General features: G+C 39.7%; 1 pseudogene; it reads right to left on the bottom strand.

Moving 5' to 3' along the window:
- Positions 1 to 16,793: 16,793 nt before the first annotated feature.
- On the bottom strand, positions 16,794 to 26,212 carry LOC102825196 (annotated as a pseudogene).
- Between the last annotated feature and the right edge of the window lie 463 nt (positions 26,213 to 26,675).

The raw sequence follows: 26,675 nt of genomic DNA, 5'->3' as shown, positions 1-26,675 counted from the left end.
CAAAGAAAAAGAGGAAGACCCCTAAGGAGATGGATTGGCCAGGTGACATAATTGATGGACTCAAGTGTGGCAGCTGTAGTGAGGTTGACCCATGATCGGACATTGTTTTGTTCTGCTGTGCATGGGGTCACTATGAGTCGGTTCCGACTCGATGGCACCTGACAATAACAACATTGTGAATTGAGTGAAGATTTACAAATAAGATGATGGTGGTGGTGTTGTTGTTGTTGTTGGTGTGCCGTTGAGTCAGTTCTGATTCATAGCGACCCTGCATAGGGTTTCTGAGGCTGTAAATTATGGGAGCAGAAAATCTTATGTTTCTCCCACAGAACAGCTGGTATTTTCACACACTGACTTTGTGGTTAATAGCCCGACACATAACCACTACAGTACCAAACCTCCTTTAAAAACAAGATAATCAGTTTTAATTCAATAAGTCATACTCTTTATTTCATCTCAATGATTGCAAAAAATAAGGAACGCTTCATGAATTTGTGTGTTATCTTTGCACAGGGGCCATGCTAATCTTCCCTGTATGGTTTCAATTGTAGTATGTGTGCTGCTGAAGCAAGCACCAAGGTGGTTTTTTTTTTTTTTTTATATAACTAAATCATCTTTTGTTATTTCCCAGATGACATTTAAATAGCACCAAAGTTTTATCCTCTCACCTTATAATCCTTGGCATTTTGGTATTAAGGACGTAGGAAAAAACAACAACAAAACTAGATCTACCTGTTACTTTCTGTACCATTAATTAGCTGTAACATCGGTTCAAGAGCTGTTCTGATACCAACTTCACAATGTGAGGAAATCTATCTAATCTAAAATATAAAAAAGAAGCTCAACCTATTCTTGGCTAGTATTACAATGACAAATATTGTTAGTAGGGATATATATCAGCTATTTTATATACTGCAGAACAGATAAATGTATCCTATTTTCATGGGCAAAGACTAGTGCAATAATTGACCAAAAAGTAGATTTCCAAGAACAGTTTCTAGATAGTCACTTAGGCAATCACAGCAAATACTTTACAGCATGGATTAGAGGTCCTAAGAATTTGTCAAGGTTCCTACTGACCTGAATATGTTTGCACCCTCAGGAAGTCCTTGACCAAACCCTTATGAAATAGTTATATGTTTTGTAAAGGTACTGGTGTGATGCTGTAGGATAAACTCTTGACTTCTAACCATAGGGTCAGTGGTTCAAACCCACCAGCTGCTCTTTGGGAACCAACTCAACAGCACTTAACACCAACAACAACATGCAAAAAGTTAGAAAACACTTTCAGAGGGTATACTGTTACTCGTTTTTGACCTTTCCCTCCTCTTTTTCATCTGGCCTAATCTCATGCCCTTGAACCTTGAATCACTAGTTTTATTAGTTTTTTTATTGCCATATAAGAAATCACCAATCACAACAAACTCGGTTGCTTAAAATAGCACCCAGTTTCTGTGGATCAGGAGTTTGAGTAAAGTTTCACTTGGTCCTCTGCACAATCAAGGTGTCAATTGAGTTGAAGTTCTAGTTGGAAGCTTGACTGGGACAAATCCACTTGCAAACGCATTCATGTTTCTGACAGAATACATTTAGTGGTGAGCTTAGAATAAAAAATGAAAGTAAGTTAGTGTAGGGATATAGCTCTCAACAAACAATTCACATAGATTCAATAGTGTTTTCATAAGCTTTAATTATTTATACAGTGATTAAGACAGTTGTTGCTGTTAGGTGCCATCAAGTAGGTACCAACTCATAGTGACCTTTAGAAAGAAACACTGCCTGATCCTGGGCCAACTTCACTACTGTTGCCACACTTGAGTCCATTGATGCTGCCACTTGGCCAATCCATCTCGTTGGGGGTCTTCCTCTTTTTCTCTGACCCTCCACCTTACCGGAGAGGGAAAGGTAAATCCTATCTTGGACCAGTTTCCTCCAAAAGGTCCTCATCAGCAGGAGAGTTGACAGAGAAACTTTACATAGTCTCTTGATGTATCAAGGTGAAGGGAACAAAGGGATTCAGGAACTCATGGAGTATATAATATAAAACTAGAGGGGTCTACATGCTGGAGAGTGAGGAGGAGAGGAGGACAAATGGAAAAGGAAGACTCCCATTGACAAAGTCTGGGCTCAGGCCATATTATAGTCATATGATGGTCTTGTGATCAATCCTGATAACATCAAAGGAAGAACATTAGATCTTGCCAGCACGCAGTTCAAATAGTTAATAATATACTTCCCACTAAGGGACCTTACAGTTAAGGCACTAGCAGAGAAGGTAAACTTACTTTAGGATTCATTGAGTACAGTTTTGTGTAAAGATCATGTGTTCCTGTTGTTGATGGTAAGTGCCATCGAGTCAGTTTCCACTCATAGTGACCCTATATAGGATTTCTGAGGAGCAGTCCAGTGCATTGTAGGTGGTTGTTATTTTTAAGTGCCATCAGGTAGATTCCAACTCATAGTGACCCTGTATAGGGTTTCTGCGGAGTAGCTGATGAACTTTAACCACCAAATTTGCTGTTCAAACTGATCTTATAGTCCAGTGCATTGACCTGCAATACCCCACCAGGACTCCATGCAGGTGATGGTGGTGATTGGTGGTTATGTGCCATGCAGTCTGTGTGACACTGTTTAGGGTTTTCAAGGCTGCAAATCTTTATGGGAGCAGAAAGACTCATCTTTCTCCTGAGGATCAGCTGGTAGATTTGAACTGCTGACCTTGTGGTTAGCAGCTCAGCTCATAATCCACTATGCTAGGGGTAAAAATCAATTTTGCTGCCTGACACATTTCCTTGAAGCTGTGTGACTGAAGTCCTCATTTTTTTGTATTAGCTATTAGCTTCACATCACTGTCAGACTCTTGCTACATTGTTCACTACAGTCTTTCTCACAACATGGCAGTTTACTTTTTGAAGGCCAGTAGGAGATGCCCTCCTTCTTTGAGTCTCTTTTAAAGGGTTCTCCTGATTTCATTAGGCACACTCAGTTTTTTTATTCAATTCAAATTGAAGTTGATTAAATTCAATCCTCTTTGATTAAAATTAAATCAATGAATTCAAACTTTAATCCCTGAATCATTTTAAATCTCATCTTCAAAATCCTTTACCCTTTCCATATAGCATAATCTGATCATAGGAGTGATGTCTACCATATTCACAATTCTCATCACAATCACGGGAATATATACTAATGGATGTCAATTTTGGGGGCTATCTAAGAATTCTACTTAACACGTTAGCAAACCACAAGACTTAAAGAGTAATAACTCATAAAAATTAGTTCCAAAGTTGTTGAGATGGGAATGCAACAGTGATCCTGAGCAAGGGTCAGGAAAAAACAGAACATTCCTTAACTATGCAAATTGCAAGTTTCATAACAATTAGAGAGCACAATGCTACCTGAACCAAACCCCAAGAGCACTTACTCCCCTCTTCACAAAATTAAAATTCTAGTTCCACTCAAGAAATCCCCTAATCTCCAGTGAATTTCTGATGTATATTAGTTGAATAATGCTCTGTTTGAATCACTTAAATTCTTTTCTTTTGACAATTATAACAGTAGTCTACCTGCCTACATTTGATATACTGATTTCTAAGTTAATAAAAATCAGAGCCAGAACCAGTTTTAGTCTTGCATTCAACAGGAAATTTCTAATCTTCCCTCACTGTTGCTCAGAAGTCGTAGTTCTATGTTATATATCAGAAATTGAAGCTTCTGGAAGAAAAAGCAAAGGAATAATGGCCTCAAATTCTTATTGAATAGGACACTTGATATTCTTAACTTTTGATACTGTAGGAAACAGCATCATGGGTACGGACTTCCTAGTGTAAGTTAATATCTTTGCTGCCATTCAGTGGGCAGCAGAGAGACTATATTAAAGAACTTAATACTCATGATATCCAGGACTATTCTAGTCCAAAAGTAGATGAATAGGTAATGCAGACTGTTTTCTCTGGTCAGTGGAACAAGAGGTATTAGAATTGTAAATATATATATTTTAAATATTGTTCTATTTTCTGGTAGACATATAAGGAAATCTTTTGTCTTTCTTTTTGATGATATCCAACCTTCAATTTAATAAACCATACATTTGAATTGTGTTGGTGAATAAATTGAAAGTATCATTTTATTTATTTATCACTTTTAGAAGAACAAACAAATCTGTCTTGGAAGAAGTACAACGAGAATATTCCTTAGAAGCCAGAATGGTGCAACTTCATCTTTCATATTTTGGACATGTTGTCAGGAGGGACCAGTTCCTGGAGAAGGACATTATGCTTGGTAAAGTTGAGGGTCAGTGAAAAAGAGGAGGATTCCTAACAAAATGAGTTGTCACAGTGGCAGCAACAATGGACTCAAACATAATAATTGTGTGTAAGGCACAGGACTGGGCAGTACTTTCTTCTGTTGTATTTAGGGTCACTATGATTTGGAACCAACTCAACAGTATCTAACAACATCTACAACATACTTCTGAAATCTACTATAAAACTGTATTTGCTATATTGTTACAACTGACTGCTTCAGAATTCAGAAAAAATATGAGAAATCTTAATAGAGATTATGTTAAAACATTGAAACACAGTGATGGTTTTAGTAATGGAACTTAAAAATTGCTCAGTCAGAAAAATTACTACTTGTTAACAGACATTGAGCTAAAATTTACTTATTGTAAATACTGTACACATGTAAATAGGTTTTCTGTAGTAGGCACTACAGGTGGAATATATGATGATTATATACAAAAGATAACATTTTGATTGCTCTTATCTGAAAAACTGCTTATAATGATAATGAAATAGTAAATACTAGTATTCAGCCTTTACTGAATCACTTTAATTTAATGGTTATTTCCGTAGGCTTAATAAGAACCTATCCTTTTATATATCTCAAAAGATATAATTGGATAAACCAAATTTGGCACAGAAACCATGCTAAAAATGTCACATTTAAAGGTTATTCTTATTTAATTAAGTAGGACATCTTCACTTTTAAAGAACAAGGACCACATTTCATATATGAGTATAGTGCCTGCAATGTTTTAGGACTCTGGCCTATACTTAAACATGGCTATGGGGTCCTCTCTTTTTAGATAATAAGACTACTACTTAGCAGGCCAGGAACACGGACAAACTTTTAGAATATTGGGAAAAGAGAGATATACTTCCAAATAAAGAAACTGATGTTGGAATGGTAGAGGTGAATTGGACATACATAGTTTGTGGTCTCAAAATAAACAAATTGAGAGAAGCAATAAAACAATTTTTGGCACACTGAAATGATACAACATCCTCAGCCATAAGTTAACTCTTTACTTTTAGTATTGTGTTAATTTTGTCAGCCAAACAATCAGGACATATTTATGTGTTGGGCTGTGAACCTTAAGGTCAGCGGTTCGAAACTACCAGTCGCTCCGCGGGAGAAAGATGAGGCTTTCTACTCCCGTAAAGATTTACACCCTCGGAAACCCTGTACTGGGTCGCTATGGGTTGGACCCGACTCGATGGCACTTAACAACAACAACAACAACAAACATTGAAATAATTATGCTGAACAAGAAAATCTCTAAACAAACTTGTTTGGTCAAATTCTTGCCTTAGGGGTAATTGTTGCTAAGTGCTGTTCAGACTCAGAGTGACGCTATAGTGGGTTTCTGAGGAGCAGCTGGTGGGTTTGAACCACCAACCTTGTGGTTAGTAGTCCAGTGCTGATCCTTCAGTGCCATACCAGGATTCCTTAGGAATAGCAAATGATCACAAAGAGGGACTTCATGGGAGCAAGACCAGGTGATCTGCTTCCATAAAGTTTACAGCCAAGAAAACCTGCTATGTATATCTATATATGTTGTTGTTGTTAAGTGCCGACGAGTCGGTTCCAACCCATAACGACCCTGTACAGGGTTTCCAAGGGTGTAAATCTTTACGGGAGTAGAAAGCCTCATCTTTCTCCCGCGGAGCGACTGGTAGTTTCGAACCACTGACCTTAAGGTTCACAGCCGGATTCGTAACCACTATGCTAGCTATATATATATATGTTCTCAAATCATAACCATGTTTTTAATACTGTTATGCTTTTTATGATACTTTCAAACTGCCTATGTAGCATGCACTTGTAATAGGTGGTACTCTCTAAGCAGAAACTTACAAATCCTTGTAGTTTACAAGCTGTGACAAACTGTAACTAGAGTGTTTCTCACTTTTGCAAACAGGGTAGCAGAAGTATGTGCAATAAGTAAAACATATTGTAAACAATGGTAAAATAAATGTAACGTAAAGTGAAAAAAAAAAAAAGAGGGACTCATTAAGCAAAGTTGAAGTTCCCTTGCCCTTGCAATATTAAGGCTAAGCAAACATATTGTGCATCATAGCCAAGAAAAGTCTTGCTGTGTGAATACAGGAACCTTCCAAAAGCCATGGGTAGCAGAGACATCCTTAGTGTCATGCATGTTCCCTGAGATCTCAATGGCTATTTTTAACAAAACTGATTCAGACCTTACCCTTTCAGAAGTGCCAACTGCTGTGCAATAATGTGAACTATAAGCAATATATATTCTTTCTATTTGAGGATTTTCATCATGGGGAGGTAGGGCTGTTGCTACATAAAGGTGGCAAGGAGGAATATGTGTGGTGCACAGATGCTCTACATAGGTGCTTCTTTGTACTCTCATTGCTTGGTTGTGATGTTAAATAGACAAGTAAAGCCATGGGAACCTGAGAAGAACTTGGTGATGAGGTCACATCTGCCTTTGGGTTGATAATCTATACCATGCTAATAAGTAAGTCACACAGAGCAGCAGAGAGGATAGCTGAAGATGAAGACCATATCAAAGAGACAGAGGAGAAGCAAGATGACGAACTTTATAACAGGCTGTGCAGTCTCGAGACCAGCTGCAATGTAGGTTGTAGTATGAACCTTTAACTCTCAGAGACCAAGAATTGAAATCCACCAAAATGCTGGAGAACCTTGTCCCCAAATATATATGAAGAAGTAGATTTGAGCAGAACAACGAATGGATATAACAGTAAGATCTCATTTCAAGGCCAGAGTTAGTGCCCCTGTTCTCAGAAGTGGTATCTGCTGACAGCTTCTAGTTACCAGCTCATTTAGCATCAGAGAGATTCCTCAACCAAGAACACATCCTTTCTGGGCAATGAACCATTGTGGTATGACAATTCTGATGGGCCATATGTGCTCACCTGGGATTGGGGAGGCTTTAGACACACACAGCAATTCTACTTTTCCCTTTCCTCCATCCTGCTTTTCCCACATCTTTCTTTAGATATGTGCCTATTAAATATCCTGAATGCCAGGTTCTTTCTCAGCATCTGCTTCTGGAGAACCCAACTTGCAATGCATATTCAAATTAGGATAATTTAAGGAGTTTAATGAGGGGATTACTTACAGAGTCTGAGCAAGATGAAGGTCAGACACAAAGAAGAGTACAGTATCCTGAAACTATAAACAGTAAACAGTGGAACTGTTGCCATCTCTTAGTCCACTGGGAGGAAAGGTTACAGGAACTCAGAGGTAGAGGGTCATCAAGAAAAGAGGACTCAAAAGGAGTTGGGATTTTAGGTGAAGGGAATCAGCCAGACCTTGGTGACTCTGCCAAAGAGTCAGGGGAATAGTGATCTCACTCTCTTTCCTTCTTACAATCTCTTGCTAGGACTCTCTGTTGGCTGACTCAGTAGGTAAGGGAATATATTGATGTGGTCCATATAGGGCAGAATCTTGGGACTGTCAGCAAAGTAGCAAGGGGTGATCAACAGATCTGTGGGAGAAAATGCAAGATGTCTGATGCATACAGCAATCACACATGACAAGGAATTAGAAAGTTTCAAGCTGGAGTAAACAAAAATTTTAACTGCTGTCGAGAATCAACTGAGATAAGAATTGCAAAGATTATCCATTGGATTTAGAGACGAAGATTTGTCTATCCTTGACCTAGACAATTTCAATGGAGTAGTAAGAAAAGAAAACAGAGAGCACTCGTTTAATAAGTGAACAGAATGTCAGGAAAGTAGAGATGAATGGAAACGAACTTTTTCATAAGATTATCTATGGAGGAAAGGAGTGAAGTGGTGTATGGTGGTGGTGGTAGTTATGTGCCATGGAGTCTAAGATATTTAATTTGTACAGCAGAAAGAACAGTTTGATTTGCTTGTTTTTAGAATTGGAGACATGAGCATGCTTAATTGCTAAAAGAAAGTGTCATAATTCTGATTGAAGAGACATCTAAATATTTTAAGTGACAAATGTGTGGGAGCAAGAATAGAGTAAGATACAGAAGATAGTAGACAGTTAATTAAATTCTAGCTGAGGACACCAAACTAAATGAGATCCAGAGCGCATCATGGCAGCAGAATATAAGGGGGAAATGTATATTCTGGAGGTGGGCAGCCTACATTCAATGCTTGGATTCCCCACAGATTAATTGTGTAATTTCAGATATGTAAAATGTGGGTAATAATAACACCTCCTTGTAGTTATGTAAAGAAATTTAAATAAGATCAAACTTAGAAAATGCTTAACATATTGATTGGCATCTTGTAAGTAGTCAATGAGTAATATTTAGTATTATCATTAGCACTGATGGGGTTAACCTGAAGATGATGGAGGGGGAGCCCCTCTTTTGATGTGAAAATAAAGAAGCAGGAAGGACCATGGAGGGGTGGGGAAGATATGTTATAAATAATAAGGGAGTATGACAAATTTGATGGTGCCCCTGGTTGGTGTAAATGGTTAACATACTTGGCAGCTAACAAAAAAGTTGGTGGTTTGAATGAAACTAGAAGAACCTTGGTAGAAAGGCCTGGCAATCTACTTCCTAAGCATCAGGCATTGAAAACTGGAAGGAAAACAATTCTGCTTTGACACCTATGGGGTCATCATGAATTGGAGTCTACTTGACAGCCATTAGTGGATGCTACTTGTGAGAATAGACATTTGCAAGCAGAGGGGTATTGGGGTAGATAGAGGGATATTGGAGGAAAAAGTGAATTCAAGTTTTATGAAACTGGGACAGCTCATTATGGAAATAGATGGATTGCATGCTAAGCAGTATGGAAGGTTTCCTTGAGCTTCTTGTTATTGTTGTTAGGTACCATCGAGTCGGTACCAATTCATAGCAACACTATGCACAAGAGAATGAAACACTGCCCGATCCTGGGCCAACCTCACAATTGTTGCCACAATTGAGCCCATTGATGCTGCCACTTTACCAATCCATCTCGCTGAGGGTCTTCCTCTTTTTCTCTGACTCTCCACTTTACAACATGATATCCTTCTTGACCGACTGGTCCCTCATGACAATACGTCTGAAGTATGAGAGATGAAGTTTGGCCATCCTGGCCTCCAAAGATCACTCTCCTCTGACTGCACTTCTTCCAACACAGATCTGTTGGTTCTTTTGGCAGCCCATGGCACTTTTCAATATTCTCCTCCAACACTGTAACTCAAAACCATCAATTATTCTATGGGCTTCCTTATTCACTGTCCAGTTTTTGCATGCATATGAGGTTTTGAAAATATCATGGCTTGGGTCAGGCACACCTTAGTCCTCAAGTTCACATCATTGCTCTTCAACACTTTAAAAAGCTCTTATGCAGCAGATTTGCCTAATGCAATACGTTGCTTGATTTCTTGTCTAGTTGATCCAAGAAGAATGAAATCCTTGACTTCAATCTTTTCTCCGTTGATAAGAATGTTGCTTGTTGGTCCAGTGGTGAAGATTTTTGTTTTCTTTACATTGATATGCAATCCATACCTAAGGCTGTGTTCTTTGATAATCATCAGTAAGTATTTTAAGTCCTCTTCACTTTCAGCAAGCAAAGTTGTATCATCTGCATATTGCAGGTTGTTAATGAGTCTTCCTCCAAACCTGATGCCACATTTTTCTTCATACAACCCAGCTTCTCAGATTATTTGCTCAGCATACAGGTTGAATAAGTATGGTGAAAGAATACAACCCTGTCACACACTTTTCTTAATTTTAAAACATTCAGTGTTCCCATGTTCTGTTAGAACAACTACCTCTTGGTCCATGTACAGATTCCTCATGAGAACAATTAAATGTTCCAGAATACTCATACTTCGCTATGTTGTCTATAGCCTGTCATGATCCACATAATCAAAAGCCTTGCCTAGTCAATACAGCACAGGTAAACACCTTTCTGGTATTCTCTGCTTTCAGCCAAGATCCAACGGACATCAGCAATGATATCCCTCATTCCACGTGCTCTTCTAGATCCGGCTTGAACTTTTGGAAATTCTCGGCCAATGTATGCTTGCAGCTGTTTCTGTATGACCTTTAGTAAAACTTTAATCTCATGGGATACCAAAGAGATTGCCTGATGATTTCCGCATTCCATTGGGCCACCTCTCTTAACAATGGGCACAAATACGGATCTTTTCCAATCAGTTGGCCAGATAGTTATTGTCAAAATTTCTTGGCATAGATGAGTGAGTGCCTCCTGTGCAACCTCACTTTGAAAGATTTCAATGTTTATTCCATCAATCCCTAGTGCCTTGTTCTTTGCCAATTCCTTCAATGCACCTTGGACTTCTTCCTTCAGTATCATTGACTCTTGATCATATGGTACTTCTTGAAATGGTTGAATGCCAACCATTTCCTTTTGGTACAGTGACTCTGTGTATTCCTTCCATTTTCTCTTGATGCTTTCTCCAGAGAATCCTTCAATAACGACACTCAAGTCTTGAATTTTTTCTTCAGCTCCCCCAGCTTGAGAAATGCTGAGCATTTTCTTCCTTTTTGGTTTTCTGACTCCAGATATTTGCACATTTCTTTGTAATATTGGTCTTTGTCTTCTCAAGCTGACCTTTGAAATTTTCTATTCAGCTTTTGTACCTCATTTCTTCCATTTGCTTTAGCATCTCTACATTGGAGAGAAAGTTTCAGTGTTTTTTCTGACATCCATTTTGATCATTTCCTTCTTTCTTGTCTTCTTAATGACTTTTTGCTTTCTTCCTGTATGATGTTCTTGATGTCATCCCACAACTCTTCTAGTCGTATGTCTTTAGTGTTTAATGTATCAAATCTGTTCTTCAGCTATCTCTAAATTCAGGTGGGATATTTTCAAGGTCATATTTTGGCACTCCTGGATTTGTTTTCATTTTCTTCAGTTTCAGTTTGAATTTGCATATGCTTGAGCTTGGGGACCTTGAATCTGTAGTGGCATTAATCTGCATCTCAATACCTCTGGAAATTAGTCATTTACTGATAATGTTTCTAGATTTAGCTTAGTACTCTGATAGACAAGGCAAAAGTTAAAACACCAAAAGTAATTTTAAATAATTACTTTTACACAGATTTTTTTTTAAAATGTAGGGATGAACCTAATATACATTATACAATATCCTTTATAGAAAGGATATTGAGTTCCTAAGGAATGCTGGTTGTGTGTTTTTTGATGTTGTTAAGTGCCATGGAATTGGTTCTGACCATAGTGACCCTGTATAGGGTTTCCAATGAGCTACTGGTGAGCTTGAAACACTGATTTTGTTGTTCAAACCGACTTTTCAGTCCAGCTCATTAGCCCACAGCACCACACCAAGACTCCTACCTGTGTTGTTGTTGTTGTTAGGTGCCATCGAGTTAGTACAGACTCATAGTGACTCTATGCACAATGGAACGAAACACTGCACGATCCCGGGCCAACCTCACAATTATTGCCCTAAGTGTGTTGTTGTTGTTAAGTGCCATTGAGTCGCTTCCAACCCATAGAGAACCTGTATAGGGTTTCCAAGGAGCAGCTGGTGAGCTTGAACTGCCAACCTTGCAGTTAAAATGGCTTTGCAGTCTGGTGCATTAACCCACTGGGCCATACCACGGCTCCAAAAATATAGTAAAACTCTCTATTTACAAATATGATCCTATACATTGTTGTTGTTAGTGTCATTGAATCAGTTTTGATTCATAGTAGCATGGAATATAGCTGAAGTGGATGATGTAGATAGGAAAATCCATCTTTGCCATATTGCCTTAGGCAAGAAAAATGGATAAGAGAATAAGAGAAAGAGGCTAAATTTTAACTCAGTGAAGTCATTTCTACAGGGAGTTGAAGCAAACATGGCCTAGGTAGGTTGCTTCCTGATCCCGTCTGAAACAGAGAAAGGTTAGCATTGGGCATGGGTAGTTAACACATCTGCTAAGCTGTCTCTCTCAAATATCAGATGTCTCAAGCAAGCCATTGGCAAGGGCTGGCTCCACATCAATTCATGGTTGAGTTCTCTGACAAGCCTGCCTGAAAGGCCGGCATTTCACTCTGTTGATTGCAGACAGATCCAAATGTTTCAGAAAGCAGATGTGTGGGAGGCAAAGATGTCATTCTATTGTGAAAGTTTAAAAGGCCAGCCTACATCCTCACTCAATTCTCTTCTATGGGACTAATACTGTTTGCTGAATTTCATAATTTCCTCTCCTTTATAAAAATTCTATGAAAAAAGCACACATTTATGTTTTATTAATAAAACAATTTATGTTAAATTAGAACATTTAACCTGATTTTGTCAGGTAACTTTTTGACATTTTACTATATTCCTTGAGATTAATTGAAGATGTTGTACAAGCTGACATATGTTGTTGACGTTGTTAAGTGCTATCGAGTTGAGTCGGTTCTGCCTCATAGCGATGCTGTATAAGGTTTCCAAGGAACCACTGGTGGGTTTGAACTGCTGGCCTTGTGGTTAGCAGTTCAGAGCTTATCCTACAGCACTGCACCAGGACTCCTACTTATAGCTCATTTAGCATAATAGAAAATGCTAGAATTCCTTAGATCACTTTCTTGGCTTTGCCCCCTGGAGTTCTTATCACTTGCATTCTTCCTCTCCCTTTAGATTGTCATATCATTCTTTCCAAGTCTTCTACCCTGAGTTATGTTATGTTTAGTGCTGTTGAGTCCATTCCAACCTATAGTGACCCTGTATGGAGTTTCCGAGGAGCAGCTTATAGATTGGCATATCATTCTGTCCAATCACATAGGCCTCTACTCTGAGTGCACTGGGTAAATGTATTTTTCTTCCTTCCAATATAGTTCTAGTGATATTTAAAAGTACACTTTATAGATTAGAGCTTTAGGGTACTGGCTGCCTGGCTTGACCCTTGACCCAACTTTGCTAGATATCTCTACAGCATTGATTCTTGAGAGAGCAAGTAGATTCAGTCAAAGGAAGAGATCTGTGCACCCCTGTGCAATCACACACATACTGTGTACACACTAGTGGTTGAAGCTGAATTTATGTTTGTTGTTGTTAAGTACCATCCAGTTGGTTCCAACTCATAGCCATCCTGCATAAAGTTTCTGAGGAGTGGCTGGTGAGTTTGAACCGCCGAACTTGCTGTTCAAACTGACCTTGAGGTTGAGTGCTTATCCTACAGCTCCACACCAGGACTAACACACAATTGAACAGGAATATAAAAGAGGAGTATTAAATTCTTTGACTTGGCAATTTCTGTGATTCTTTGACTTAGAAATGCCATCAAAGCAGATGTCACTGCCAAATTTTTGTATAACAGAATGTAGGCAAGATGGCTGACTGCTTGTTACTTGTTTTCCTCCTTGTCTTCTTCTTTCTCCCCCTCCTCCTTTTTCCTTCTTTCTGTCTTTTTTTTTTGTCTTATTTTTGTTTAACACTTGTCCTAATCACAAGATTGTAGTAATACAGAGGGTATTGTAATCATGCCTGTTTTGGTAGATTTGTAGGTTTAAGGAAGGAAGTGGTATGTGTTTCTCTTTAGATTTTCTTTCAGAACAGAACTGCACACTCACTCCCAAATAAGAGAATCGTGGGGAGAAGAGGCATATTTTTACCCTAGAATATTGTGTTCCCTTTAATCAGCATGCTATTTCAATGGAAATGATGCCTTGGAAAGGACAATTGTTATTTATAAAGGTTCTTTTTGGAGGCAAGACTTGTCGAAAATTCTTAAATGTTATTTTCACTTTAGAACATTTCTTTGTGTTTCCAAGCAATCTCTTTTTTTGTTCACTTACTAGAAAGGGACTTTGATCCTTTCTGTGACTTCTTGAACATAATCAGAGTTCCAGAGAGAGTTAAAATGCTTTTAAAAACTCCCTTTGAGTCCTGTATTATCACCTCTTCTCTTTCCCTTTACTCCACCAGCCACTCAGTGCATTCAGAGTCCCAAACCTCACACCAGTCAGCGTACCAAGATAATGACTTTCTCCCATGCAAGCCCTGCAGCTGCCCATTTCCTTGTTAACTCCCTCTTTAAGGAAAAACTTCCTTTATGACTGACCAGACTGACAAAATTTTATCAGGAAATGGAGTCACTCTGTATTAAACTAAACAAGTTGTGCCTCAGATACACATCTCTAACAGTAGATCTGCCTCACAGGGTTTGCTAAATTGTAATCTTTATAGGAGTGGATCATTTGGTCTTTTCTCCCATGGGATAGCTGGTGAGTGTGAATCTCAGGCCTTTTGGTTATCAGCCAAGCATGTAGCCATGTGTCATAAGAGCTCCTTTTTTAGTAACAACTAAAATTTATTGATCACTTATTATGTGTTCAACTATTAATAGCTTTTAAGGAGCTTTGGTAGTGGAGCGATTACGAGTCAGGCTGCTAACCTCAAGGTCAGCAGTTCAAAACTACCAGCCATTCTGTAGGAGAAAGATTAGGCTTTCTGCTCTTGTAAAGATTTACAGCCTTAGAAACCCTATACAGGGTTGCTATGAGTTGGAACCAACTCCATGGCACACCACCACCACCATTCATAACTTTACATGTATCAACTCATTTAAGCCTCACAGAATTCCTAATGTAGTGCTATTATTTGCTTCATTTTCAGATCAAGAGTGGGAGGTTGAATAATTTGTCAGTGATCTATTAAGTGGCAAAGCTGGAATTTGAACTTAGACAATATAGCTCTGGAACTGGTTACCACCGCGGTACGCTGTGCTATGTTATATCATCCCACTCACCACCAACTTCCCTCTTCCATGTCCTTAGAGGGTAAGTAAATTGAGGTCAGACTTTTCCCCTTGGATCAAGCATGTTTTCCTCTTTAAGCAGTTTGGTAGATAAGTAACTCAAGGAATCCCTGGGTCTGTATCTCTTTTTCTCTTTCTTCCTTACTTCTAAGAGTCTACATGACCTAGTGTAGTGTTGTAGGACAAGTGCTTGACTGCTAACTACCAGGCAGGCAGTTCAAATCCACCAGCCACTCCTGGGAAAGCCTCTATAGGGTTTCTAAGAGTCAGAACTGACTTGATAGCACTTAACAACCACAAACCTGTTTATATAAGGAACCCTGGTAGCCTCGTGTGTTACAAGTTGGGCTTTTAATGGCAAGATCAGCAGTTTGAACCTACCATGCACTCTGTGGGAGAAAGATGAGGCTTTCTGCTCCCATAAAGATTTACAGCCTCTGAAATCCTATACAGGCTCGCTGTGAGTTGGAACCAACTTGACGGCACTCAACTTCTGCCACCACCACCTGTTTATATAGTCAGAATGTCCCTTAGAAGTGAGGATGGTAAGACTTCAGCTTACATACTTTGGACATGTTATTAAGAGGGACCAGTTCATGGAGAAGAACATCATGCTTGGTAAAGTAGAAAAGACCCAGTGAAAAAGAGGAAGACCCTCAACAAGATGGTCCATATCCTCTTTAATTCAGCTGCATTTTTCTCTCTATATTTCAGCTAGTTTCTTCTACTTACCCTTAGGTTGCATCCCTTCATCATTGGAATGCACATAATTGTTTATGCTATCTTAGTTTCTACTGATAATTAACCGTTTTTTCTTCTTCTTGTTACATGTTGTGGATTTAGTTCCGATTCATAGTGATTCTGTTTAGGATTTCTGAGGCTGTAATCTTTTTTTTTCCTCATTAAAATTTGTTTTAATGGGTCTCAAAATTCTGTGACAAATTTTTGGTCAAGTTGTTTCCATTTAAAAAGTACTGATTTAAAAACTAATAATTTAAAACTGCCATACAAAAGGAAACAAATGGTCCACATAACATTCCTTTCCTTCTGAAGGTTTTACTACTCATTGTTATCATTAACCACTTTAACAACACTCTTATCAACAGAGCAAGAATGAAGTTGTCAAGGCCTTCATTTTTCTTGGAACAACCATTAACACTCATGGAAGCAGCAGTCAAGAAATCAAAGGACATATTGCATTAGGCAAAGGTGCTGCACAAGTCCTTTTTAAAGTGCTGAAGAGCAAAGATGTCAATTGAGGACTTAGGTGCACCTGACCCAAGCCATGGTTTTTTCAATAATCTCATATGCATACTAAAGCTGGATAGTGAATAAGGAAGACAATAGAAGAATTGATGCATTTGAGTTATGGTGTTGGAGGAGAATATTGAGAGTGCCATGGGCTACCAAAAGAACAAACAGATCTGTGTTGGAAGAAGTGCAGCTAGAGTGCTCCTTGGAGGCCAAGATAGCCAGACTTCGTCTCTCATACTTCAGACATACTGTCAAGAGGGGCTGGAGAAGGAGATCATGTTTGGTAAGGTGGAGAGTCAGAGAAAAAGAGGAAGACCCCCAGCGAGATGGATTAGCAACGTGGCAGCATTAATGGGCTCAATTGTGGCAACAATTGTGAAGTTGGCCCAGGACCGGGAAGTGTTTTGTTCTGTTGTACATAGGATCACTATGAGTCAGTACCGATTCAATGGCACTTAACAACAACAACAGCTATTAGACCTAAACAGCCAATTGAGACAAACAGTTCTGAGACTATTCTTCTACAACTGATAAAGACTGGATAGGCAGGTGTTAAAAGTAATATTCATTTAACTTTCTCAGGTTTCTGAGCAGACTTGGTGACTTTGCCAGCTCCAGCAGCCTTTTTGTCCACTGCTTTGATGACACCCACAGCAACAGACTGCCTCATACCATGAACAAGGGAATTATCCAGAGGAGGGCAGTCTGAGAAGCTCTCAACACACATAGGCTTGCCGGGAACCATGTCAACAATGGCAGTGTCACCAGACTTCAAGAATCTGGGACCATTTCTAGCTCTTACCAGACTGGCGATCAATCTTCTCCTTGAGCTCAGCAAACTTACAAGCACTGTGAGCTGTGTGACAATTCAGCACAGGTGCATATCCAGCACATCCAGGCTTGGATGGTTCAGGATGATCACCTGTGCAATGAAGCCAGCTACTTCTATTGGTGGATCATTTTTGTTGATCCCAGCCACATTGGATGGCAAACATCTTTGACAGAAACATTCTTTACATTGTCCGGAGGCAGAATTTCACTCAAAGCCTCATGGTGCATTTCAACAGACTTTACTTCTGTGGTAACATTGACGGGAGCAAAGGTGACCACCATGACTGGTTTGAGAACACCAGTCTCCACTCTGCCCACAGGAACAGTGCTAATCCCACCAATTTTGTAGACATCCTGGAGAGGCAGATGCAGGGGCTTGTCAGTTGGACGATTTGGTTGTTGTTGTTGTTAAGTACTGTGGAGTTGGTTCTGACTCATAGTGACCCTGCACAGGGTTTCGGAGGCTGTAAATCTTTACGGGAACAGAAAGCCTTATCTTTCTCCCTTAGAACGACTGGTAGATTCGAACTGCCAAACTTGAGATTGCAATCCTCAAGCAATGTAGTTCCATTGGCATTGCCATCCTTACAGGTGACTTTCCATCCCTTGAACCAAGGCATGTTAGCACTTGGCACCAGCATATTGTCACCATTCCAGCAAGAAATTGTCACAAATACTACTGTGTCATGGTTGTAGCCAATTTTCTTAATGTAGGTACTTCCTTAACGATTTCCTCGTATCTCTTCTGGCTTTAGGGTGGCTCAGTGAAATCCATTGTACTAGCACCAGAATTAGCTGTTTCATGCCCAGAGTGTAAGCCAGAAGGGCATGCTCATGGGTCTGCCCATTCTTAGAGATTTGTTGTTGTTATTGTTAGGTGCCATCGAGTCGGTACTTATGCACAGCAGAATGAAACACTGCCTGATCCTGGACCAGCCTCACAATCATTGCTATATTTGAGCCCATCACTGGTGCCACTGTGCCAACCCATCTCATTGGGGGTCTTCCTCTTTTTCTCTGACCCTCCACTTTATCAAACATGATATCCTTCTGCAGTGACTTGTCCATCCTTACAATATGTCCAAGTATGAAAGACAAAGTCTAGCCATCCTACCTTTCAAGGAGCACTCTGGCTGCACTTCTTCCAACACAGATCTGTTGGTCCTTTTGGCAGCCCATGGTACTTTCAATATTCTCTTCCAACACCACAACTCAAATGCATCAATTCTTCTATGGTCTTCCTTATTTACTGTCCAACTTTCACATGCATATGAGGTTATTGAAAATACCATGGCTTGGGTCAGGTACACCTTAGTCCTCAAATTGACATCTTTGTTCTTCAGCACTTTGAAGAGGTCTTGTGCAGCAGATTGGCCCAGTGCAATACATTGTTTTATTTCTTGACCGCTGTTTCCATGAGTGTTGATGGTTGATCCAAGAAGAATGAAGTCTTTGACAACTTCAATCTCTTCTCCATTTATATGGAAGTTATTTATTGATCCAGTGGTGAGGATTTTTGTTTTCTTTACATTGAAGTGCAACCCATACTGAAGGCTGTGTGGTCTTTGATCTTCATCAGTAAGTATTTTAAGTCCTCATCACTTTCAGCAAGCAAGGTTGTATCATCTGCATATCTCAGGTTGTTAATGAGTATTCCTCCAATCCAGCTTCTTGCATTATTTGTTCAGTTTACAGATTGAATAAGTATGGTAAAAGAATACACCACTAGTGCACACCTGTCCTAATTTTTAAACCCTTCAGTGTTTCCTTGTCCTCTTCAAACAACTGCCTCTTGGTCTATGTACAGGTTCCTCATGAGCACAATTAAATGATCTAGAATACTCAGACTTCACAAAGTTCTCCATAGCTTGTCATGATCTACACAATTGAAAGCCTTTGCATAGCTAATAAAACACAAGTACACAACTTTCTGGTATTCTCAGCTTTCAGACAAGATCCATCTGACGTCAGCAATGATATCCTTTGTTACATGTCCTGTTCTGAATTTGGCTTGAACTTCTGGAAGTTCTCTGTCAATGTATGGTTGCAGCCACTGCTGTATTACCTTTAGTAAAACTTTACTCACATAGGATAGCAATAGTATTGCCCAATGATTTCCATATTCTGTTGGGTCACCTCTATTTGGAATGGGCACAAATACAGATCTCTTACAGTCAGTTAGCCAGGTAGTTGTCTTCCAAATTTCTTGGCATAGATGAGTGAGTACATCAAGTGCCACTTCACTTTGTTGAAAGATTTCAATTTTTATTCCATCAATTCCTGGTGCCTTGTATTTTGCCAATGACTTCAATGAGCCTTTGACTTCTTCCTTCAGAATTATAAGCTCTTGATCATATCATCTTGGAGATACCATCTTCAAATTCACCAACACCACCAGCAACAATCACAATAGCACACTCAGCCTGTAGTTTCCTGTAATCATGTATTTGATAAAATCCTGTGTCCTGGGGCATCATTGATGGTCACATAGTACTTGCTGGTCTCAAGTTTCCACAGGAGGATATTTGTATTTATATTTTTGTCGATTCTACCACATTTGGAGATCAGGTGACCAGTAGTGGTTGACTTGCTGGAATTGACATGTCCAATAACAACGATGTTGATATGGGTCTTTTCCTTTCTCAATTTGGCTTAGATTTTGTGATGGTTTTCACCAACACCTGTATTCTTGCAGAAAACCCTTTGTGAGGGGGTGGGGAAAGCAAGGCTATAATCTTCTGTGGGAGCATAATGCCTCATCTTTTTCTCAAAAAGCAGCTGGTGAGAGGGTAAATAATACTAAAATCCTTGACTGCCTTATGAATATTAGTTTCCCTTGCCTACTATTGTAAAACAGACACCTGAGTGGGTTAGAAAGGAATGTTGGGAAACATGATTAGAGAAACCTTGTAAGCCCGCCTTCAGCCTATAACTGATTGGAATACCTAAAAGGGGTTCTACAACTTGCCCAGTGAAATAGCCTCATGCACAGCCTTTACAGAGTATAGGACCTTAGGTGGAGTCCTGAGTCCCATCCACAAACTTGTGAGGTGAGACATTCCCACTAGAAAGGACAAGCAGACTGGAACAGCTACAGTGACAGAAGATACATCTTCATGACGAACCTGACCTATACTCAGAGCGGTAGTTACTCTAAATACCAACAGAGAGGGAAAGAGTCTTCAAATCAAGTATCAATGCTATCCGCTCTGTGCACAGGGTAGATAGGGATGGGCAACTTAGACATTGGCTATCTAAAATAAGGGGGCAATAAAGGCACGAAGTGACTGGCTTACAAGGTTTCAAGAAAGAGCTTAGTTTATGAGTGTCGGGGGAAAGAAAGAGTCCCCATTGAATAGCTGTCATCTTGTCTAGATGGGTCTGGTGAAAGGAGATGGGGATAAGATTCGTAAGATTCAATAGTGAATAACTGTTATCATGACTAATCGCAACTGTCACACTTATAAAGTAGAAGTTTTGTAACAAAAAAAGGGGAGTGGTTAATCTTACAGTCCAGAAACAGAGGACCATAGGACCATCAAGAGAGGAACACACAAATAGAATGCGGGAACTTATCCAGAGAAAGAACAGCGCCAGAGATGGAGGCAGAGATGGGGGCATGGAAAGGGGGAGCAGCTGAGGACTCTAGATTCATGGACTAAGAAGAAAAGGACTAAGAACTGGTGGCCAGGCGCAGACTTGCAGAATGTGCCCTTTAGAGATATAAATTATTATATATGCCTGAGTGGGTTTTGTTTGTTTGTTTGTTTGTGTGTTTTTTAAAAAGCTAAAGTGGATAGAGAGAAATACTTTTAACTGATGGTATATGGGGGGATTATAATCAATGTAATGAAACAAGTTATATGATTTGTTAAATATGTAACTGATGATGTGCCCTGTAAACTTTCACTCCATCCACAATAAAAACCTTAAATTAAAAAAAAAAAAAAAAAAAAGCAGTTGGTGGGCTCGAACCACTAGTCAAAGAATTCAATTTATAAAAATATCAATTATGCTTATATCTTGACTAAAAATATATTTTTTTTTCCTTGTATTTTTATTCTGGAAATAGGATGAGCATTGGACTGCAAACCACAAGACGAGTGGTTCGAACCCACCAGCTGCTTTTTGAGAAAAGATGAGGCTTTATGCTCCTGCAGATTACATAATTGATATTTATATAAATTGAATTCTTTGAACCAATTAGTTAGGTTGCCCGGGTGAAGGGCTATGATACTGTGGTGCAATTAAGCAGAGAAGGCTTTGGGAAGGTCCTAGAAAATGTATTTGTTGTTGCTGTTAAATGCTAACAAGTATGGTCCAACTCATAGCGTCCTTGTATAGGGTTTCTGAGGAGTTGCTGGTGTGTTTGAACTGCTGATCTTGCAGTTCAAATCAACCTCGTGGTCCAGGGCTTATTTTACAGTGCCATACCAGGACTTTTGTCTGAATCATGCTTTTTACTTAAAAGGCCATCTAAGATTAAAGAGGAGTCCTGGTGTGGCCCTGTGGGTTAATGCGCCTGACTGCACAGATGTTTGAACTTCAAGGTTGGAGGTTTAAGCTCACCAGCTGCTCCTCAGAAACCCCATACAGGGTCGCTATGGGTCGGAACCGACTCGATGGCACTTAACAACAACACTAAGATTAAAGAAAAAAAAATGTCTGGTTGTGGTAAAACGGAGACTGCAATTCCTGTACATACAAAGAAAGGTGCCCATCATGTGTGTATTATCTGTTGTTGTTGTTAGGTGCCATTGAGTCGGTACTGACCCATAGAGACCTTATGCACAGCAGAAGGTAACACTGCCTGATCATGGGTCAACCTCACTACTGTTGCCACGCTTGAGTCCATTGATGCTGCCACTTGGCCAACCCATCTCATTGGGGGTCTTCATCTTTTTCTCTGACCTTCCACTTTACCAAACATGATATCCTTCTCCAGTGACTGGTCCCTCCTGACAATATGCCCAAAGTATGAGAGACGATGTTTGGGCATGTTGGCCTCCAAGGAGCACTCTGGCTGCACTTCTTCCAAAACAGATCTATTGGTTCTTTTGGCAGCCCATGGCATTTTCAATATTCTCCTCCAACACCATAACTCAAAAGCATCAGTTCTTCCATGGTCTTCCTTTTTCACTGTCCAGCTTTCACATCCATATCAGGTTATTGAAAATACCATGGCTTGGGCCAGGCACACCTTAGTCCTCAAGCTGATATCTTTGCTCTTCAACACTTTAAAAAGGTCTTGTGCAGCAGATTTACTTACCCTGAAATAAGTGTCTTAGCATTATAACATTTATTATAGCACAGTTCCTTTAAGTCAGACATTCAGCCATTGCTTAGCTGAGATTTTTTCTTCAGGATACCTCACAGGCTGCAATAAAGGTTTTCGTTGGAGCTGTGGTCATTTTGAGAGTCAGATGAGAAAGGATCTTCTCCCAAGTTCATACATCTGATTGTTGCCAGATAGTTAGAACTAGGGTTGTTGGATTCAGTTCCTTGCTGCCTTTGGCTAAAGGTTGCCCTCAGTTCCTTGCTACATGAGGCACTGCAGAGAGAAGCTCACAACACGGCATCTGGTCATCAGAGATAGCATTAGAGGGAAAAAGGAACAAGAGGAAAATCATAGTCTTTTGTAAGCTAATCTTTGAAGTGACGTCATATCACTTTGGCTTGTATTCTATTTATTATGTTAGGCAGCACATTAGATCCAATCTGCATCTAAGGGAAAGGTGTTACACAGGCCATGGATATCAGGAACTGGGGATCATTGAGGGGCATCTTACAAAGCTGCCAACCACAAGCTTTCTTCTGATTCCAATGATTTATATCCCTCTTATATGCAAAATATATTCACTCTCTCCCAAACTTCCTAACAATCTAATCCTGTTATAAGGGGAAGCCATTATTTGGGACTCCTTTCTCTTAGAATTTAACTTGAAATAAGGAACCCTGGTTGTTCAGTGGTTATAAGTGTTTTACTACTAATAAAAAGGCCAGTAATTCAAATCCACGAGGTGCTATTTAAGAGGAAGATGAGGCATTCTGCTTCTGAAAAGATTATAGCTTTGGAAATGCTATGTAGTACTGTGTGTTAAGGTGCTACACTGCCAGGTGAGTTTGAACCACAAGGTAGGTGGTTGAAGCTCACCAGCTACTCCTTGGTAATCCTAAGAGTCAGAATTGATTCAACAACACTTAACAACAACTCTGTCCTATAGGGTTTCAAGTTTCTTAGACTTGAATAAATCTATTATAGAAGAAAAATTCCTCTTCTTTCTGGAACGAGGTGAGAAGTTGATGTGTAATATTACTGAAAGTCAATGAAATTAACATCATTTAGCCTCAGAATAGTGATCAAAATAAGACTAATATCTTTCACCTTTCTTTACATTTTCCATTTTTTTCACTGAACAAAGAAAATTCCGACTTCACATGCTTAGTTCTTATTTTGGGAGCGAAGTCATTCACAGCCAATGAATAAAAGATTGGCTGGAAAAAAAGCAAAGCAAAAATGCCACTTCCTGTCAATCACGGGTGTATCAATATTTCCCATCCACAGTTTCTGCCTTAAGTCCTTCATCTTTGGGTCACCCCTGAGTAATATCTAGCATATTGTAAGTATTGTAATAGGATGGCTGATTTTGGTAAGATGTAATAGGAAGGAAAATTGTGCAAAACTACAAAACAGTGAATTTTAAGGGATATAGAATGATGCAGACAATGAACCTCAAATGGAAAGAATAAAATGGGTGCTCACTGATGCTGGGCTGTGTTGGGAAGGCTTTGGAGCCTACTGGAAACAAGGTTTAAAGCATGATTTAAAATTAAGTAACAAAGATGTGGGACATTACAGGCAGCTGAACATCTAGCTGAGCTAGAGAATGAGATAGAGAAAGAGGGGTGGAGAGATAGCATGTGACCATATTGGGAGGCTTTTGTAAAACAGGCTCAGGTTACAGGGGTCTTTACCTTTGCTGTGAATGTATCTATGAATGTAGTGAAGCATGCTTTTAGGTGCCTTTGGGTTGGTTCCCACCAGTAGCGACTATTTGCAACAGAATGAAGCACTGCCCGATCTTGTATCATTCTCGCAATTTTTGCTATTTTAAATTAAATTGAGACAATTGTTACTGCTATTGTGTCAATCCATTTTGTTGGGGGTTTTCCACTTTTTCATTGACTTTTCACTTTTCCAAGCCTGATGTCCTTCTTCAGAGATGGATCCCTGCTGACAACATGTTTAAAGAACGAGAGATGAAATCTCACCATCCCTGCTTCTAAAGGAACATTCTGGCTGTACTTCTTCCAAGACACATTTGTTTGCTCTTCTTGTAGTCCATGATACTTTCAATATTCCTTGCCAACACTACAATTCAAATACATTAATTCTATGGTCTTTATTGTCCAACTTTCACATGCATATTAGGCAATTGAAAATACCATGGCTTGTGGTCAGCACAACTTAGTCCTTCAACTGACATCTTTGTCCTTAAATACTTTAAAGAGGTCTTTTGCAACCGATTTGCCTAATGTACTACATTGTTTAATTTATTAACTGCTGCTTCCATGAACACTGATTGTAGATCCAAGCAAAATGAAGCCTTTCACGACTTCAATCTTTTCTGTTTATCATGATGTTATTTATTGGTCTGTGGTAGAACATAGAAGGGACACAGTTATGGAAACTTCTTCAACATAACCAAATACCTTAAGGGAATGAGTCACTCGGCCTGGGGGCTCAGGACCATAGTTTTAGGGAAAACCAATTGTAGTGGTTATGAATTGGGCTATGAACCTTAAGGTCAGCAGTTCTGAGGGAGAAAGATGAGGCTTTCTGCTCCGGTAAAGATTTACAGCCTCAGAAACCCTGTACAGGGTCGCTATGGGTCAGAACTGACTTGAAGGCAGTTACTAACAACAACAACGTCAATTGACATAACATAGCCTACAAAGACAATGTTTTACATCCTACTTTGATGAGTACCAACTGGTGTCTTAAAAGTTCCTGAGTGGCCATCTAAGGTGCATCTATTGGTCTCTCCCTGTCTGGAGGAAAGAAGGGTGATGAAAATTAGACACATGGAAACAGTTAGTCCAGTGGGCTAATGGACCACACCAGCCTCCATGACTGTGAGACCAGAAGAACTAGAGAGTGCCTGGCTAACACTACTAAGTTCTCTGACAGCAATTATGTTAGAAGATTCTGGATAGAGTAGGAGAAAATGTGGAACAAAGCTCAAACTCACGGTGAAGACCAGGCATATTGGTGAGACAGAGACTGGTGGGACTCTGAGACTATGGTCTTTGGTCACTCTTCAGGTTTGGAACTGAATTCAATCCCATGGCCCATTTTTTCAGCAGAATAGGCAGATCTATAAAGAGAATAATACTATTAGGGATGCGTGCACACCTTAGAATAATCAACCATTTGAGAATAAAAGGACAAGATTTACCTAAGAACAAAGCTCTGAAGGGTTATGAAAGAAGAAGGAAATGAAATAGGAAACTCAGGGAGGAAGTGGGATAAAAGATATTTTATTGTGGGATTGCAACAATAAGAGGAAGCAAACTATGTATGAATAGTTGAATGGAAAACTGACCAGTTCTGTAAACTTTCACCCAATAAAAAGGAAAAGCAAACCAAAACAGGCTCAGGAATATGGAGGAGGAGCTACAGGTATAGCATGTGATTGTATGATGCCTCTTCTATCCTTGAGTCCCTTAGAACCTAGTTCAGTGCTTGTATATTATATATTTAAATAAATACCAGTTGATTTGCATTAAATGGAAATAGAGTGGAAGGCTCTTGGACTAGATTATCAAATGAATGCCTAATGTCATTTTCATTCTCTGCTTCTAGGCTAGTTGTAATCCTTAAGCAGTTTCTACCCAATTCTGGATATCACCTGTGAAACAGAGTTCTTGGACTAAATTGAGCTCCAGGATTAAAAAAGATTAGCACAACCAATGAGCAGTCACCAGAACAGTGATCTCTGAAGCGGCGGTAGTGAAAGACAGGGAAATCCAGGGCTCACGGGGCTTTGGGTTTGTCACCTTCGAAAACACTGACGATGCCAAGGATGCCATGATGGCCATGAATGGCTGTAGATGGATGGCAGAGTCGAGGGGACTAGGCTGGCAAGTCATCCGACAACCGCTCCTGAGGGTATTGGGCTGGCTCTGCTGAAGGCCAGAGCTTCTTCCTGGGGCGCTGAGGCCAGGGCCATGGCTTCTCCAGAGGTGGAGGGGACCGAGGCTACGGTGAGAGCCTGTTTGTGTCCCAGAGTGGAGGTTCTAAAGACTACTACAGCATCCGGAGTCAGGGTGGCAGCTACGGTGACGGAGCTTGGGCAGATCCTACAGAGACAGCTACGACAGCTATGCTACAATAACACAACGTGTAACAATGGCTATATATTGAAAGATTTTGGGAGCTTCGCTGAAATCGTTGTTAATGTGTAGTGAACACACCTTGTATTTCCATTTTTGTAGTCTTTTCAGTTCTGATCTTGTCAACACAGCTTGACAGCTTCTGACCCTGAAAGGACCCAGTACCAGAATTTTCTTTTTGAGGAAACCCTGTCTGTTTTTAAGGATTTGGAAAACGTTC

Source organism: Chrysochloris asiatica, unplaced genomic scaffold (assembly GCF_000296735.1).
Source record: "Chrysochloris asiatica unplaced genomic scaffold, ChrAsi1.0 scaffold00035, whole genome shotgun sequence".
Classification (NCBI taxonomy): Eukaryota; Metazoa; Chordata; class Mammalia; order Afrosoricida; family Chrysochloridae; genus Chrysochloris; species Chrysochloris asiatica.
This window is presented reverse-complemented; position numbering and strand designations above follow the sequence as displayed.